Source organism: Anticarsia gemmatalis, chromosome 4, assembly GCF_050436995.1.
Source record: "Anticarsia gemmatalis isolate Benzon Research Colony breed Stoneville strain chromosome 4, ilAntGemm2 primary, whole genome shotgun sequence".
NCBI classification, from domain to species: Eukaryota; Metazoa; Arthropoda; class Insecta; order Lepidoptera; family Erebidae; genus Anticarsia; species Anticarsia gemmatalis.
This window is the reverse complement of record NC_134748.1, coordinates 8,109,032-8,126,357: the sequence shown is the minus strand read 5'-3', so window position 1 is coordinate 8,126,357 and position 17,326 is coordinate 8,109,032. Positions and strand designations below refer to the sequence as shown.

General features: G+C 33.1%; 1 protein-coding gene across 4 annotated transcripts in view; it reads right to left on the bottom strand.

The window, feature by feature from the left end:
* Window positions 1-16,941, bottom strand: part of LOC142972434 (G-protein coupled receptor dmsr-1-like) — a 53,166-nt gene extending 36,225 nt beyond the window's left edge. For 3 of the 4 annotated variants that reach the window (XM_076113544.1, XM_076113543.1, XM_076113545.1), the window contains exon 1: window positions 16,754-16,941. The gene's annotated coding sequence lies outside the window, so the exon portion shown is untranslated. The remainder of the gene's footprint in view (window positions 1-16,753) is intronic. The other variant, XR_012959454.1, reaches the window with a different exon arrangement.
* Between the last annotated feature and the right edge of the window lie 385 nt (window positions 16,942-17,326).

Here is a 17,326-nt window from a genome sequence, read left to right as displayed (position 1 = left end):
ATTTTGTGCCAAAAAAAGTAGTGTGTCTATAGATATGAAGACCTATACATAATGCCAGTAAAAGGTAAACGTGTTCCAATATGCGTAGAGGAATATTTCCAGGTGTTATTGATATGAAACCTTATACTTGTCGTGATCAGATACCTATACGTCCTATAATTTCATCTATTCTGTGCTTTGGTTCTGAGAAAAGCAATAAAGTTGGTCACCATTTTCCTATAATCATATTTGTGTGGGTATCCGACGGTAAGGACACATCGCTGCGTGGGCTTTATGTAATCTATGACTAAAACAGCAAATACCTATACCTAGATTAAAAATTTTTAATTGATGGCATGTATAAAATTTCGGCTACAGTTATTACAATTATTTTGTGAATTTTAGGCGGCCAATATAGAGTTTACAGCCTATTTTATCAGTTGATTACGAAATAACCGGCACTTCTTTTGAATATTTTGCCTTATCGATTCGTAAATTGATACAACCTTACCGCTAACCTTGTATCACAGGAAAAAAACATTTGAAAAAGAAGAGCGTATCTCAACATAGTTTAAATTTAGAATATCCCTATTTATCCGTGCAGCTAACCAGTAATAAATTGTCGTTCCGGTGTGCCGCAAATTGCCCGGAGGTCCCAGAGTGCACATATAACCTCTTTACCTCAACTAAACGTAGTGTACGACCCTATAAAATATGCGCTACCTTTTTGGGAACTATCTCATATATTTTAATGTAACCATATTTATTTGCAAATATGGGTAAATTGGATAATGTGAAAGGGTTTTCAGATTAACCAGCGGTCATCTGGGTAATATTGGTACCCGAGACGGGATTCATTGATAAAATGTTTATTAATAGGTTTTTATTTCATCGGCTACGGTAAATATATGTATTATAAAAATATTTTTATCCTTCGGTTTTTTGGGTGAGAAAATATCCGTGGGGGTGCTATTCTTTCTATTATATTCTATTACTTACTAATAAAATAAAATTCTATTACTTATTAATATACCTATTAGCTTTTATGCCTAATACCACTATTAGGCATAAAAGCTGGGAGGTATATTATAGTAGATTAGGTGTAGTAGGTACTACATTATTTACACTTAAAACTGTACTAGGGTAGGAAAGTTAGTTAACTATGTGGACTGTACGCCGCATATTTCTATCCTTATTTTCTAGATTATGAGGATGTTTTGAGCTAAAGTTCAAATTAGATTTTATGATAGTTGTTTGTCCGTATAATGAGCTCAAAGTAGACTAGCGTTTTATATAAAATTATGACTGCATACGTAATTGGCATGTTTATTCACTTAATTGTGGACAAATAACTTTAAAACTCTGTGCAAATTCAAATTTGTTAATGTACTTTTATGTGTCGTAAAAAGATAAAGAACGTCATTACCTATCAGGTTAATAAGATCAGTAAAAAAAAAATATATCGTTAAAGAGAAAATAAGAACGAATTGATTTAAAAAGTTACCCAGTACACAGGTCTCATTATTTTTGTACATACTCTTGTTTAAAAATAAAGTACGTGCATTTTTTCGTTCTTTTACATTTTAATTTTATCTCCGAAAGTTATTCGTAATAAATTTACTTTACTGTTTTCGTTAAAAACTATAATCTGTTTCTTATCTCTTAAGTTTGGACAAAATGTTGGAGACAGATTTGTATATTAAATGTAAATTAGAGTACCATTTTTATGAAGTCTTCTGATTAACATATTAAAGACAATTTTAACATTTGAAAGCTTAAAACTAATTAATCATGAACAATACGCAGTTACGTTTCAAATTCAAATTCATTCAAATACAAAATTTTATAACGATACGCTGACAGAAGCATAGATAGATAGACTGGTTGAAATCATGTGGGTATTTCTTTTACAACTGAACCCAAAAAAAGTTATCGTTCCGCGTCGTCGAATTCGTTACTTCACGCATGTGTTACCGGAACAAAGCGTGAAACAATAGACAGTACCTACTCTCGTCTCGTAAACTCCGATTACGTATCGAAACACGCCAATTGTCGTGACAAAGACATGACACTATGACAACCTCGCATTTCAAACATTTTCTATCTATTGTATTTTTAAAAGACTTCAGTACGTTTTCAAATGAGGGTAGACAAACATAATTCATTATATACAAATGACTGACATTTTCTTATATTTATTCTTGTTTTTCATAGATTAAAGCTGTCATGTCTCTGTCTAGTAAGTTGATCAGCTTTGTGATACTTACGACTGAATACTGAAGCGTCACTCATTTTGAAGTGGCGCCGAAACTTATTTCTGTCGCTTCTATACTTATTAATTTGGACGAGTCAGTAAAAAATATTTGATGATTGTAAACGTTCCTAGAACGTGAGTAAAGTTTTTGAATTCGGTCGTTGATATTCGTTTCAAAAATGTTATATTAATTAATTACAATTTTACTAACTCTATAAAACGTGGTGTCAGTGTCTTCACGCCTACATTAGTAGGAATAGATTTTTATAGTGTACTGAAAACTGCAAACGGCACGAAAGGAAAAGTTTGCAGAAATTAAATAGTTGTTCGCCTTGCTCGCCACTATGGCGGCTAACAAGGTGATTATTATAGTATTATGGGGTGCTGGATATCCATCACATTTCCTTCCTCGTTTGTGTAAACTCATTCTGTAAATAGTCAGGATGACTCGCGCTTATATCATGACCCAATATTTTCACTACAGGCTCGCTTTTATGAACGCACTTGTTGTCGGCATATTCTCATTAACTACGTAGGTGGAGCGCTGGTGCGAATAACTCACGAAGGTAATTAACGAATAATATAAAATAACAATTGCCCACAATTTACCAAAGGGCACCGAACTGCATGACACTAGTGACTTTTGTAATTTAGCTAACTACTAACTGTAGTGTATTAAAACATACTCGAATAGACAACTACTAAACGAGACTAGACTTGCACAATGTATGACTAAAGTGTGATGTGGTGATTATAGTCGTTGGACCTTTGGAGATACATATACATTATAGGAGTTTATATTGAAGTTTAAACCGAACTAGAGTTTAATGGATATGAATAAAATGAAATATTTATTTTATGCTAACATCGAACGCTAAAAATATGCTCGCGATAGAGCATTGCTTTCATCTCTATGCCAAAGTATTTGCATAGAAGCTTTGAAAGCAAATTCATTATAATATTGGTGAAGCATCAAACGAATCTTAGATCAGCCTTTAATTAACAACATTCTTAATAATTGAAAATTCAATTACGAACTTAGTTGGGCGAGTATTCAGCGGCGAAGTTTCAACGTTTCATCTCTATTGAGTGTAAAGGGCCGTCTCCTAGATACAATAATTTTACCTTTGATTGGGTAAATGATACCATATAACCGCGGCCTTGACAATAGTAAACAATGAAACAATCCAATTATATAAGCGAGTGTTTTCGCAAAATGCTCTATTGGGTATCGAGGTAAATATAGAACCAACCCATCCTTTCAATGAAAGTACGATGGCTGACATTGAAAATAGTGTCGTGAAGGAACCCTCCCTTCACTCACACAAGTACATGTACGTAACTGTGCATAGAAACTTCGACTATTCGTATTGAATAGTTTTTTCCATGGTGTACAATTCTAAGAAAGGATATTTGTTCGAGTACGTTTGCAATAAACCATGAAATTTTATCGTCGAAACTCGCCAAAAACTGTGCTTCTATTGTACAGGCGCAAACAGTATAAAAAAAAAATATTGACTAGTTTTACGAATGCGAAACATGTAGTTAATAACAGCTGGATACTATCGTGTACGTTGTAAAAGTCGTACAAGAAAAACCGACCTCACTAGCCATTACCTACGTGTATATACATTATAATGTTAGTCTTTGTTTAAGCTCAACACGCGCTGTTCATTCGAAATGTAGTAAAATCATTTCAGCATTGTTGATACTGTTTCATCGTTGTAATAACACTACGACGATAGACTATTTGTGCATATCACTCAGCCAGTTCCATCAACACCAATCGTTTTCAAATAAACAATTTACATGACTAATGCTTGAAAACAATTCTAAAAGCATATTACTTTAGTGTTTGCTAACGTTTTGCTTCAAAACTCGTGTGAAAATTTCAATGAAAGTAACATTATAAAAGTAAATATGACGATGCTCTTGATTGAATGCGAAATGGTTGGGTTTTCATTTATTTATATTGCTCTTAAGTAGTGTATATCGAAATGTAACATTCAATATAAGAATCTACATTAGAATCATTCAAATAGTAAAGAAAGCAGTTACTAAGCAGAAATAAAACTTTATCACGGGTTATCTGAACTTAATGGTCCTGAAACTTGCAGACAATGTTAACCCACAAACAAGGCTAGTTTCTTTTTCTAAAACTTCTCCGTATAATTGTACCAAGTTGGTTTACTTTTCGATGATTGATTACAACATTAATAAGAAAGAAATCAACGGAATTTTATAGCACTTACTGGCAAAGCTTACACGAGTGTTTGTACAAATAACATGCGAATTCAATTGAATTCAGCTCCACGTTGAGCACATAAATGTCTGCTTGTGACTCTTCCCTTTGATTTACGACGACCATTGTCTTGTTTTCTCATTACTCTAGCTGTGACGTCACAGTACAGGTGTATTCTCCCATTACTGCTGTAATATCGCTATTAACGTATTAGCTTAACTACGTATCACGCATAGAACTTCACAGAAAACAATGATACGAGCACTAATTGTGTGTGAAAATATAACATTTACATCAATTTGCCTGATATATTATCTTACATTATTATCCTATTACATTAATTAGGGGCAGTAAACATGTTTATTACTGTTCGGAATTATTATGAAATGAATTTATTGTATGAGGGAAAAACGAACATTCCGCTTCGAGCAAAACGTTCCAAGAAAAGAAAGACCTAGAGATAATTTTGTGAGTGTAATAGTATCTTTTATTACGTGATCAAGGTTCTAAACAGGATACGATCAAAAGATAAGGAAGAGGAAATCAAGTGGATCGATCTCGCCAAAATATCGTTTGCGATAAATTGGTTCGACAGATTTTCCGGACCAATAATCTTTAACCTACCACGGATCGTTTTTCATTCACGTAATTTTGATAATAGGATTACAATGGCTCATTTTAGAATACGTTATACTTGTTACAGGGAAAGTATACATATTGCTGATTAATTAATATAAACAACATTATAAGTAATGATTACCTACCAATCTTGAAATAGTAATAATAAAACATCCAATACAAGATCCATACTAATAAATGCGACAGACATTATCTTTACTAATATTATAAAGCTGAAGAGTTTGTTTGTTTGTTTGTTTGTTTGAACGCGCTAATCTCAGGAACTACTGGTCCGATTTGAAAAATTCTTTCAGTATTAGATAGCCCATTTATCGAGGAAGGCTATATAACATCACGCTACGGTCATAAGGAGCGGAGTAGCAACGAAAAGTGTTACAAAAACGGGGAAAATTTTGACCCATTCTCTTATTTTTTTTTTTTTTTTTTTTAAAGACAACTCCCGCACTAAGAATTGCTCTTGTGTCGCGGGGACTTTTACAAACATACAAACAACGGACACAAAGCACAACCAGACCCTAAACAATTATTTGTGGATCGCACAAATAATTGTCCCGTGTGGGAATCGAACCCACGACCTCCCGTTGCAGTGGTATCGGCGTGGCGACCTAAACCACTGCGCCACAGAGGCAGTTATGTGACGCAAGCGAAGTTGCGCGGGTCAGCTAGTGTACAATATAATTCATTCTTTAGGAGAATATCAGTATTAAAACTTTGTTAAAAACTACGCTACCATTATGAAAGATTTCAAATCAGGTTTCAAATGACCTTGACTGAAACTGAAATTTAAATATCCCGTTAGAAAACTTTATAATCCGCCTGTAACAGAAGAAATACGATACTGTTCATAAACTTTTATCCAGAGTATCCGATTAAAAGATATTTCGTGGTTACCGATCAGATTGTACTGCTCATCAGTGTCACTCATTCCCTTCGCTCTCATTGTATGTTGTATATACTAGAGACGAGTATATGTTCCGTCATTTTACCTTATCCATGAAACCCAATCAAACTTTAAGGTCCATGTAATGTGCGGTGACAGGCACGCAACGGGTACCGGTTTAATTTACGTGATAATTAAGTAAATGCACACTTTGTAAGCGCATTAATGGAGCAACGTGAGGTAAGATAGAGTTAATTGTTTCAGGCCTATTTTTAGCAAGTAAAACCGTCTACAACAACAAGGAAAGAGTAAGCACTTTTAGTAATCCAACCTTTAGTATATAAACATTTTATTCTTACAGCATCTCCGAGTTTACAGCCCGCATGGTGATCGTTTTGTTCCAAGATCTTGTTTTACATCCTAATTTCTTTTCGGAGCGGAATTCTACAAGTACATACATACATACATCCGTAACGTAGAGCGAACTGCAAACGAAGTGCAACCTTGTCAGCGTAGCGCTATCAACGGTAAGCGGTAGTCCATATTGTTAAACGGCAATTAGTTCCGTTGTCTAGTTAAAACAATAAATCATCCGTCGCGTCGTCGTGAACATAACTTGCGCTTTGTTTGTCATTCAGGCCTTTAGCGGCAGTACACATCGCTTACAGCAAAATATAGGTAACTGATGGGCATTCATTTATCGACATTGGTGACATTGGACGCCATTGTATTTGCCTAAGTATTGACCGGTCGGCGCCACGTGTCTTTTGGAATATTGCGACCGATAAGTGGATTATATTACGATAGATAAATCAGGTACCTTTTATAAGTCCACGTACTCTCTAACCAATTTTCATTATTAAAGGTTTTTGAATGAAAAAATGTAATTTCATTATCATATTTTTTACAATACATTCAATATCACGGGGACGGTTTTTTAATAAACGCTGCGCAGCGATAAATTAATTGTTAAACACTTTACCGTAACGATGCTTCGATAAAGCTTTGATTAAAATGTGATGATATTCCAAAGCTTCAACGTGCACGTAAACGATCTAAATATAGTTTTGGGCGTCGGCTTAAAATTATGGACAATTTCCTATGGAAACCGCAGGAAGCATCTCTCTCTACGTCCATTTCACACCAACTGTTTTCGTGTCAAATGCTTCATCGCTAAATTGTACTCGAGTATATTATATCGTGACAATACGTACATAAGTTTATACTATATAAACTTATATTTCGAATACTATAATTGTTGAACATTTAGAATAATAATTCATACTCAAAATTAAATGACATTCTTTTAACCTTAACGATCGGGAGTACAGTCAGCTTCTTATATAAAGTGACAGATATCATATCCAGTTATAAAGGGACTCCTAAAGTGATCAATAATAATAATACAACCAAAGTCATCTAATTATGTAAGTCATTCATCTTGCACAATGATATCGGAACATGGACATCGTCAAATATATGAGTTCGTTCAAAGTGCCATAATCATAGTAACAAACACGGCGCCAATGGTTTCTAAGCATCCAAAGTATTCAAAAATATGGAACAAACATTAGGTACATGAAAATGAACTATGTCACTATGCATGTCTGATTGGTGTCTGGGCATTAGAGTGTCCGCCGTACGTAAGGTCACCGGGTCGTATCCCGGGAATCTTACTTGTTTAATAAGTATTTTTTTTAATGTCTATTTGACTTAAAAGCTAAATTATGCTCGCCAATTACCCACGATCCTAAAATAAGAGATGAGACCTAAACAACCTTCTAAAAATGTACCTAAGTGATTTGAACTCTTCCTGCACTCTACGTATCAATCACATAATTCGATTCGATGAGACCTAAACAGCCTTCTTCTAAATGTATGTGATTTAAACTCTTCCTGCATTCTACGTATCATCACATAATTCCAGGTTAAAATAATAACTCATATAAAATAACAAGGTTTTACTTCAATTGAAATGGTTGTTTATTATCTTAAAATATATAACAAAAAAATATCAAAAACGTGTATATCCACCTTCAGCAATAATAACATCGCTAAGTCGCTGACGCATAGATTGCACTGCGTTAAAACAAAATCTGTCTCCCCTTAACGACTCCCATACATTTTCAACGTGTCTCCTCAAGTTTTCCGTACTTCTTATCGTAGTATTATCCCATAGTTGAATCATTTTACCCCACAAGTTTTCTATTGGGTTTAAGTCAGGACTACGTGCAGGAAAAATTATTCGTTCCAAATCTCTTGTTTAATTTAAATAATTTGATACTACCCTGGAATTATGAACAGAACTGTTGTCCTGTATGAAACGGATTCTTTCGTTTGGATAAAATACTCGGGCCGTGGGCAACAAAACATCATTAAGGATATCTTTATATCTTTGGCCATTAAGTCTGCCGCCAACCTCGACTAATTCTCCCGGACCGCTTTGGGACATCCAACCCCAGAATCCGAGTGTGATACGTCCACTCCTGTTACCAGGTAACACATTTCTTTCTTCGTATCTGGTGTTGTTTAACCTCCATAAAGATAGACGACCACGAGCAGTAGAACAAAATACTTTTTCGTCTACAAAAACGACATTTTCAAAATTAAAATCTAAATAACGTCGTGCGAACTCTAATCTTTGTGCTTTGTGCCTCGGCGTAAGTGCAGGTTTCTTGGCGGGTATTCTATTATGTAAACCTTTCTCGTGTAATCGTCTCCTTATTGTGGTCTGTGATACTTAAAACTCAAATGCCAAATTACGCGTGTTTAAAAAACGATCGCTTCGAGCTTTCTGCACTATTCGCGTATCTTGATCAGTGTTTGTCCGGCGTGGACGACCAGTTGTTACATGGTAACGGAGAATACCCTCTGTATTCCATCTATCCGTCCATCGATAAACTGTGTTCCTCTGTAAGAAAGAAACTGAATTATTATAACATGAAAGAATTTATGCAGTACAAAATACAAAAAAATAAAATAACATACAATATAAAGAGAAGTCAACTTACGGATATTCCAAGTTCGTTCGCAATGTCTGTTACAGAAACACCTTCTTGTTGCAAGTGATTTTGTGTTTCATTCCATCATTTATTCGAAATGAGGCCATGTTTTTCCAATTAAATTGTAATAATTACTTTATTATATTAATTTATTTGCATTTATATGAATGACACATGACATTGATATGTAAACAATGATGTACATTATCTATGAAATCTTTCGAGTATTTATGCAAATTAGTATTAATTACTCTTTGATATGTAACGCGAATTATAAATCATGAAAATATGATAAAATTGAGGATAGAATAAACAAAACACATGCCAATGACGTCACGTTCATAATGAAAGGAACAACCAATGCTTTATCTCATTCATTTTGTTTTTAAATTTCAAAAGGTACCTTAAATATTCAGCGATAGAGTTCATTTTCATGTAGTGTTCCATATTTTTGAATACTTTGGATGCTTAGAAACCATTGGCGCCGTGTTTGTTACTATGATTATGGCACTTTGAACGAACTCATATATTTGACGATGTCCATGTTCCGATATCATTGTGCAAGATGAATGACTTACATAATTAGATGACTTTGGTTGTATTATTATTATTGATCACTTTAGGAGTCCCTTTATAACTGGATATGTTATCTGTCACTTTATATAAGAAGCTGACTGTACTAACCACATAACAACCCGTCGATCCGGTCATAAATCAAACGAATCTGCATCACCTATTTTTAAATCTTGGAATAAAAATGATTGGCATTCATCCTCTGATCTAAAATTGTTGTTGCCAGCTAGTTACTACTTATTCTTCAAATACCAGGAGTGTTATCATGACCTAGATGCACTATAATAGCTCTGCGTCGAATCTTAATTCATGTTTGAGATAGTATTTTTCACATTTTTCCAGAAGCTTACTTGCACAACCTGATTTATAGCTACTTCTCAGAAAATAAATGCACATTTTCAGATGTTTTCCACCACGATACGTTTTATCCATTTTCTAGGTAAATGAAATTGAATTGCGTGATCAATTAAGTAGACTTTAAGTGTTTTACAGAGCTCCTCAATATAATAAATCACTTGCGTTAATGGTGTTTAGTTAAAACGACGACGATACAATCTTACATTCTTAATTAATCTGTTATTAAATCTTATGAGGAAATCATGAGGGATAGTTTGGTACAAACCATTCAGTGTTAAATCAACGGCCCGATCTGGAATTGATAGATCCCACGATGTTATTCTTAGCCAATAACTTGGTAGCCGATAATAACCTATATGATATTGGAAGGTCTGTCTTTAGGATAAACTAGATAACTTAATCAAATTAATTTCAATTGCGTAGGTTTGAGGGCAATTATATATGTATGTACATATATGCGCAGTAAGGACTTCATTAGAATGTTATGAAGTTAGGGAAGGATTCTTCCAGATCTAGTTATTATCAAAATATCCTTTTTGTAATACTATTGTATTCAGCACATTCGAGATAAAAGCTCTATCGAATTTATTAGAGTCGTAGACAGGTTACAATTGCGTTAGTTTATGTAAATAGCATAAAATACAAGCCTTGATGAAAATAGTAGATACTTATTTATATACTTTGTCGTACAATATTATCAAAAAAGACAAGTTTTTTCGTCGTATTACTTACTATTATTATAAGTAATAATCTATTTTACAAAAATAATCGAAACGGGTTGTTATCGTAGGTTCATCGATATTAAAATAAAATAAAATACTTATATTCATATTTTACAATATATCCACGAAAAACAATTGTGTTGAAAATGTTGTTAATTTTTCGTATTAAGCTGTAAATAAAACCTCGCTTCACATTTATATTGATAAATATATTTAGATTGATTTTTTAAGAACGATATTGTATGGATACTCTTAAAACTGACGGAGATAAGACGTATCTCGTTTGTTAAGATGAAAATTGGTTCTACGTAAACTTATAAATATAAAGCAAAGGGATTGTCGCCGAGGCGTAAGAACGTTTTGTTTATTCACGTACAATCCCCTCGTTAGCCGAGACACACACACACACACACATATGTACGCTACTTTGAAAACACCCATATTTACACGCTTTTGTATCATAATTTCTCCAGCAAATGCATTTTGCGATAAACAAAGGCTTGATATGTTTTATCCATTCATGAAATTTACATGTTGTTTTTGTATTTTTAGGCAATAATCGTTATGTCTCATATTGTTTGTATCGCTGTGCGTCATTTTCTTATCAATATTTATAAAACCGTGTTTGTGATTCGGTTTGAAAGTCAGGGTTGCCTTGTTTTCTCTTAGCCTTGGAAAATAGAGTGCAAATGATGACATGATTGTTTATAAACGTCAACGAACAACATAAAGCTGAATTGCGCGCTTGTCAGGAATAAATTTTGAAATGAAATGCTCTTAGTTTCTTTGTAGTTTCATTTTATTTTCCATTTGTTTGGAACTAACTTTATTTTCGTCTGAAATATAGATACATTTTTGTTGAATATTTCATTGACATCTGTCAATTCACAGTGAGTTAGTAAATAAATATTGTATTTGTACATATTTTCGTTAGCTTTGCTGACAAAGTTTTGTTGATTGTGAGTAAATTCTATTGTGCTTTATTAAATTAACGGTCATAATGTGGTAGGTGCAGTGGTATAGTGCTACTAAATCAGACATAACAGTCGGTAGTGCCCGCAAAAGCCCTTGTAGAGATGAAATACTGCACCGTTATGAAATATGAACATTCATTATATCATAGCAATTAATTTAATTTAATTTAGAATTTAAGCTAGCTCATTCATTGTTATAAAATAGACTTTTTGGAGAATCCCTACAATGCAGTAGAATTTGTTTTTGTAAAACTCGCAAATACATTGTAATAAAAATGTAAATGGGTCGTTGTTTCTAACTGAGCTGAGATTTTATGGCTCTTAAGCATTACTAAAAGGCGAAAGGGGAGATTTTTGTAAGTATTTTTTCGTATATGTTGGGAGTTTGGCGTTATCCCCGGTTTACCGCTACTTCTTTGGTAGCAGTGGGCGGGATTTGACGATCAAATTTTCTTTTACATCCTATTGTAATATTTATTTTATCAATACCTTTGAAAAATGGAGCGTAGGAAAGAATATCTTCTATCTTTTTATATAAAATGCTTTTATACATATATTTATATATTGAAAAATATTTCGTTTTCATACTCATTGAACTCTAGATTCGTTAAACTAGTTATAGTTTTTGCAAATTTCACTTAGCCACAGTAACGTTTGCAAATGCTTAGACTTTTGGCAAAGAGCTTTTCAAACTTAATCAATCATTGTTTAAGATAAACGTCCTAATAAGTGTTTCAGTAAATAATTTTAAAAGTCAACGAGTTATAGTAATACAAAGACAATAGTTTAAGTGAAAGAACATTAATTACAGGACATTCCCTGTATTTTATAGAAGGCAAATTGGATGGCAAAGTACGTCGGCGACGGTAAGTGTCACCGGCTTATCTAGCTTGCCATTCTACCTAACTTTTCCGTAATAAATTATGAAACTGCTAAACGTCTGACTTCTTGTACAATAAAAACTATCAGTCTTTAAGATTATCTATTCCATTTATGTTTACAAATTATGTTTGTAATTATAATTATTAAAAATTGCGTCAATTTATTTATAATGGCGATTTTTTTTATTTAAATAATAAAATAAAGCTATATGTAAAGCTAAAGCAAATTCCTAGAATATAAATATATTTCAAATAGCATGCAAGCATGCTAAGTATATTATATGTATACTCATTGATGTTTTGTAAGTAGATATACTTTTTAACTCGGACGGCAATCTGAATTATTTGCCCTTTAAATATTTAATTACAAACAAAATTAGCAGCTACGATTATAAAGCAACATTTTAATTGAACTAAACTGTTTGAATGTAATTGGAAATCCTCTGTAATTCACTAGTTTTACGGTTATTAACACTGAACTACGAAGGTAGGGTCCGAGTGAACAACACATTCCGGATTGAAGTTTAATTTGAACGCTTGGGACATGTCGTAATTTGTAAAAGTTCAATGTTCATTTACAGCTAGACAATAAACGAGACGGAAAGAAGCACTGTTCGTACTAATTAATTAATATGGCCTTTAACTTTAGAATTTTGGTTTACTAGTAAATACTAATGATAATATGTTGGTACACAGTGTATAGTTTATTAATACATTAGCAGTTAATATTGCCGATACGCAACGATGACCGGATGTGGCGATACATACGGGATATTAAATGTGCCAAAATCAAAATGTTACATGTTTGCTTTATACTCAATTCTAAAACAATATTTTTCAATACGGCTAGCTGTAGCTATTATCAATTTAACGGCTATTTAAAAATAGCAGCAACACACGTGCGTGAGAATTAGGAAATTGTTTACAAACTCTGTTCCAACATTTTTGTTTGGTGTATTTTTACGAAGGTTCAATTTTTATTCATGCAAAACCAGAATCAAACTCTGTCGCAATTTAATTTATAGATGGTATTAGTTCAATATTTTTGAACGCGGATTTTATAAAATTCAACGTGCATTTTTAAAAGTGGATCGAAAGCTGGGCTTTACAAAATCCAGTAGAATATAGAGCAATCAATCCGAGGCTTTGACCATTTGAAATGAAGCTGCTAGCATTCCCACAGTATGTAGTGCGAACTGTGTTCGTATTTACTATGAGTTTCGAGTTACTATGGCAGTTGCATGCGCCTCTTGGATTTGCATGTGATTATGCTGATTATTCCTGTCAAAGCGACAATGTATGCGAATGGTATCATGATATTCCTGTAACCATCCCCAGATAGTAGTATATTTTAGTACTAAAAATCTGTCGTCAGTTCAATATGTAAGAGATCAAAAAGGTTACTGGTTTTTGTGTGCATTAAAGCCCTTAACTCTTTGAGAAAAACAAGTTTAATAAATGTAATTAAATACCCAACGATTATCAACTAAATAAAAAACAAGAAAAAATTAAATAATATACCTACCTCATAATCATTAAATTATTCGTCGGACCTGTTGACAAACAGTCCAAATGCTCACCAAAACGACGCAATTAATTTAATCCATTGACCACGTTAGATAAATATAATTAACTAAGTCATTAAATACATTGATTTCAGGTGAGAACTGAACGGATATAAAATATTTGTTATAATGTGCATGACAAGTTACGTAAGCAGAATGATGGACATTAATGTTCCGCCATTACGAGGCTAATGAAACAATTTCAGAACGCAATTATATTATTATCGTGTGTTTGACATGTTGGGGTAAACTGAAACAATGATTTCTCCGATGTCCTATAAATGTTAATTATAGACTTTTATTGAATATTCCACAACAGCAATTTTGATTGAATATTGATAAATATTGCCCGTAATCTGTGGTTTTCAGTGAAGCACTACCGAGGAGCTTGATTTAAAATTACACCAAGTTAAAAGCATCTACTTCTTTGTATCACTGCATCACGGTTGGCTGGGAGAAAATACCGCTGGCATTAAGGTCGTCTTATTCATTATGTATGTTTATGGAGTTTAAATATAAAAATAAAACTCATATAATACGAGTAAATACGAGCAAATTTGGACTACAATACGTATCGATTTTAAAAAGGAATATCATACCTAAAATTAAAAAAGAAGAATTAAATAAGGTATTCAATTAATTATTTTTTAAAACGTTAAAAAACTTAATTGAATATCATCAATGAGTGTAATTAATTTTTTTTTTCTGTATTACGACAAAATCAATCCGGTTTCTATTTAAAAAAACATAACATTTGGTTCATGTAGTGCCACAACAAAAACTTGTTTCAAAGTTTTTGGTATTTGCATAAAGTATTGTTGTTATAAAATATATATGAAAGCTATGATCTAGAACTGTAGAATAATATTGGCTTAAAAACTTTATTGGAAATTCATCCGCAAAACTGTTGTTTACAGCAAAAGTTTGTAGGAAAAGTCGTATATTTTGATGTTCGAATATTTGAGGATGAAATAGGAACTATTTATAATTCAAGTCGAGTACTGTTTTATGGTTTGCCAAATGGCTTACACTATCGGAAGTTTTGATGAAAGGGTTGAGAGAGGTCATAAGCGGTTTAAACTAAATGAAAACTACACTTCTGTTATCCTTTGGCTGTTATGGTTATCTAATAATTTTAATTTGACAGACTGCACTGGGTTTCTTTTCAAAAAAAATCTTAACCGATTGTATTTATGAATTAAGATACAAGATTTAATAATAAAATTATATTATCAAAGGAAAAAGGGTTTTTAATCCTTTAATATTTTCGTAGGTAGTTCTCAACGTAACCCAAAAAATGGTTACCATAACAGTAATCTTTGGTCCAATCATCTTTTTCAAGTACAATGTAGCTACTAGTTACCTTTTTTGGATAAAATTAAAAACAAAAAGATGTAGCCGAGCCGCGTTATCTAAAGTCTTATTAAACAAATGTTTAGATACGCCCGACCGAATCGCTACTCTTTCCTTTCATGATACTACACCGAATTTATTTAATAACACGATAAAGTAACACAATGCTCACAAAAAAGATAAAAGAACATTAGAGCTCCTCACGTTAGTAACATTAGACCGCCTTAGTGTACCTCTATATAACTATATCTATCTCAATATTTTATATGTAGCGGCTTCATTGGCAGCTCTTTGCAAATCTAATCCAATATCGGATCTGTAGATATTTCACCGTGAAAAAGACGTATATTTTCAGTCGCCAATAAAAGGAAAATTTGGCACAATCTACGTGATCTTTTTCTTCTTCTTATTCAGTCGTATTCTGCGAAACAAGTCATGTCTAAAGAGAAAACTCAGTTTATTTTTAAAGTAAATAGTGAATTAATGAGGCGCATAAACCTTGTTTACTTTGAATTTAATGTAAGCAGATATCGATCGGACATTGCCAAACGAACAATTACTTAAGCTGCTTCGATCAATCGTTGTAATTTGCTCGTACTCCCTTTTAAAAAGACTTATTAGCGTAGTAGGCGCGGGCACCTAAACTGGTGTAATTAAAAGGCGGAATAAATTCTGTTGCTATCGTATTCGTTTACGCATTTTCATATAATGGCTTTATGTACTTTGTGAGAAGTTTGCTCAACCGATATTCTTGGTATATTAGCGTTTATAATCTCATGATGGATTATTAACAATTGCTTTCGCAGTTGCTACAGGACTTAGCCGAAAATGTGTTTAACAAAAACGATATAACTCATTCTGTATCATTTATCATTACAAATTTAATTATTCCTAGTTATCATAAGAACTAATGCTGAATGAATGCTATTTCTGATTGTAATATTTAGTTAATATTCTTTTGTAAGTAGACATGACGATAAAACTGTATCTATAATTAGCTACATAAATATAGTAAGTCGTCCAAGTACCTGATATTATCTTATTTATGATCGTGAGAAAAACTACAATGTATCTAATGAACTAAGTAATTATCAGCAATTACTTGCGCTACTTGTTCATATTTAGCCAATATTTATGTTCTCGCACTTTTATAATAGGTAGTTATAAATAATACCTCATACTTACTAAAGTGCAAAGTATCAACACTATAAAAAAAATATTAATCTGTAGAATTGTCAAAGAGTTGCCGCCGACTTCCAAACAACAATAAATATTCAGAACAGAGATTATTCAACAAGTTGTCGATGAAAAACATAAAACATTCCGACTTACCGAATGTTAGGGATGACAGTGCACGGTATCATGGTTGACAGTTCATACACAAAATACAAGCGCGTGTTCGCGGCGCGTCGGAAAATGTCCGTGGAGTCGTAAAGTGCGGAGCGAAGCGTGTATCGACACCGGGCACAGAGATCGCACTGCTGTGCGATGGCCGCCATGCCGCGACAGACGCTACCAAATCGCGTATCTTAAACAACCTCCGTTATTGCATCGTATCCGACGTACACAACTACACACATCATTTCCTCTATATCCTACTGCACGAGACATTCATGTCTGTTTGTGTTTATTTATAACAAACCCGGATAAACAGATAATAAGTTCTGAATATTTACGAATGCAAAAGGTCGTTTTGTTTCTTTCCTTTTTTGCCCGTACAAAACAAAACGTCAGCAGAATTTAATAATCATTTCATTCTTAATTAAGGTTTATATTTTCCTTAGGATTTTATGAACGTTCTTTACGAATTAAACACTCCAAGTTCTTTTATTTTTTATGAGTCACGATTGGTAGAGTCAACCTCCTTTAAAGAATTAAAATGTTAAAATGCAGCGTAGATATTTT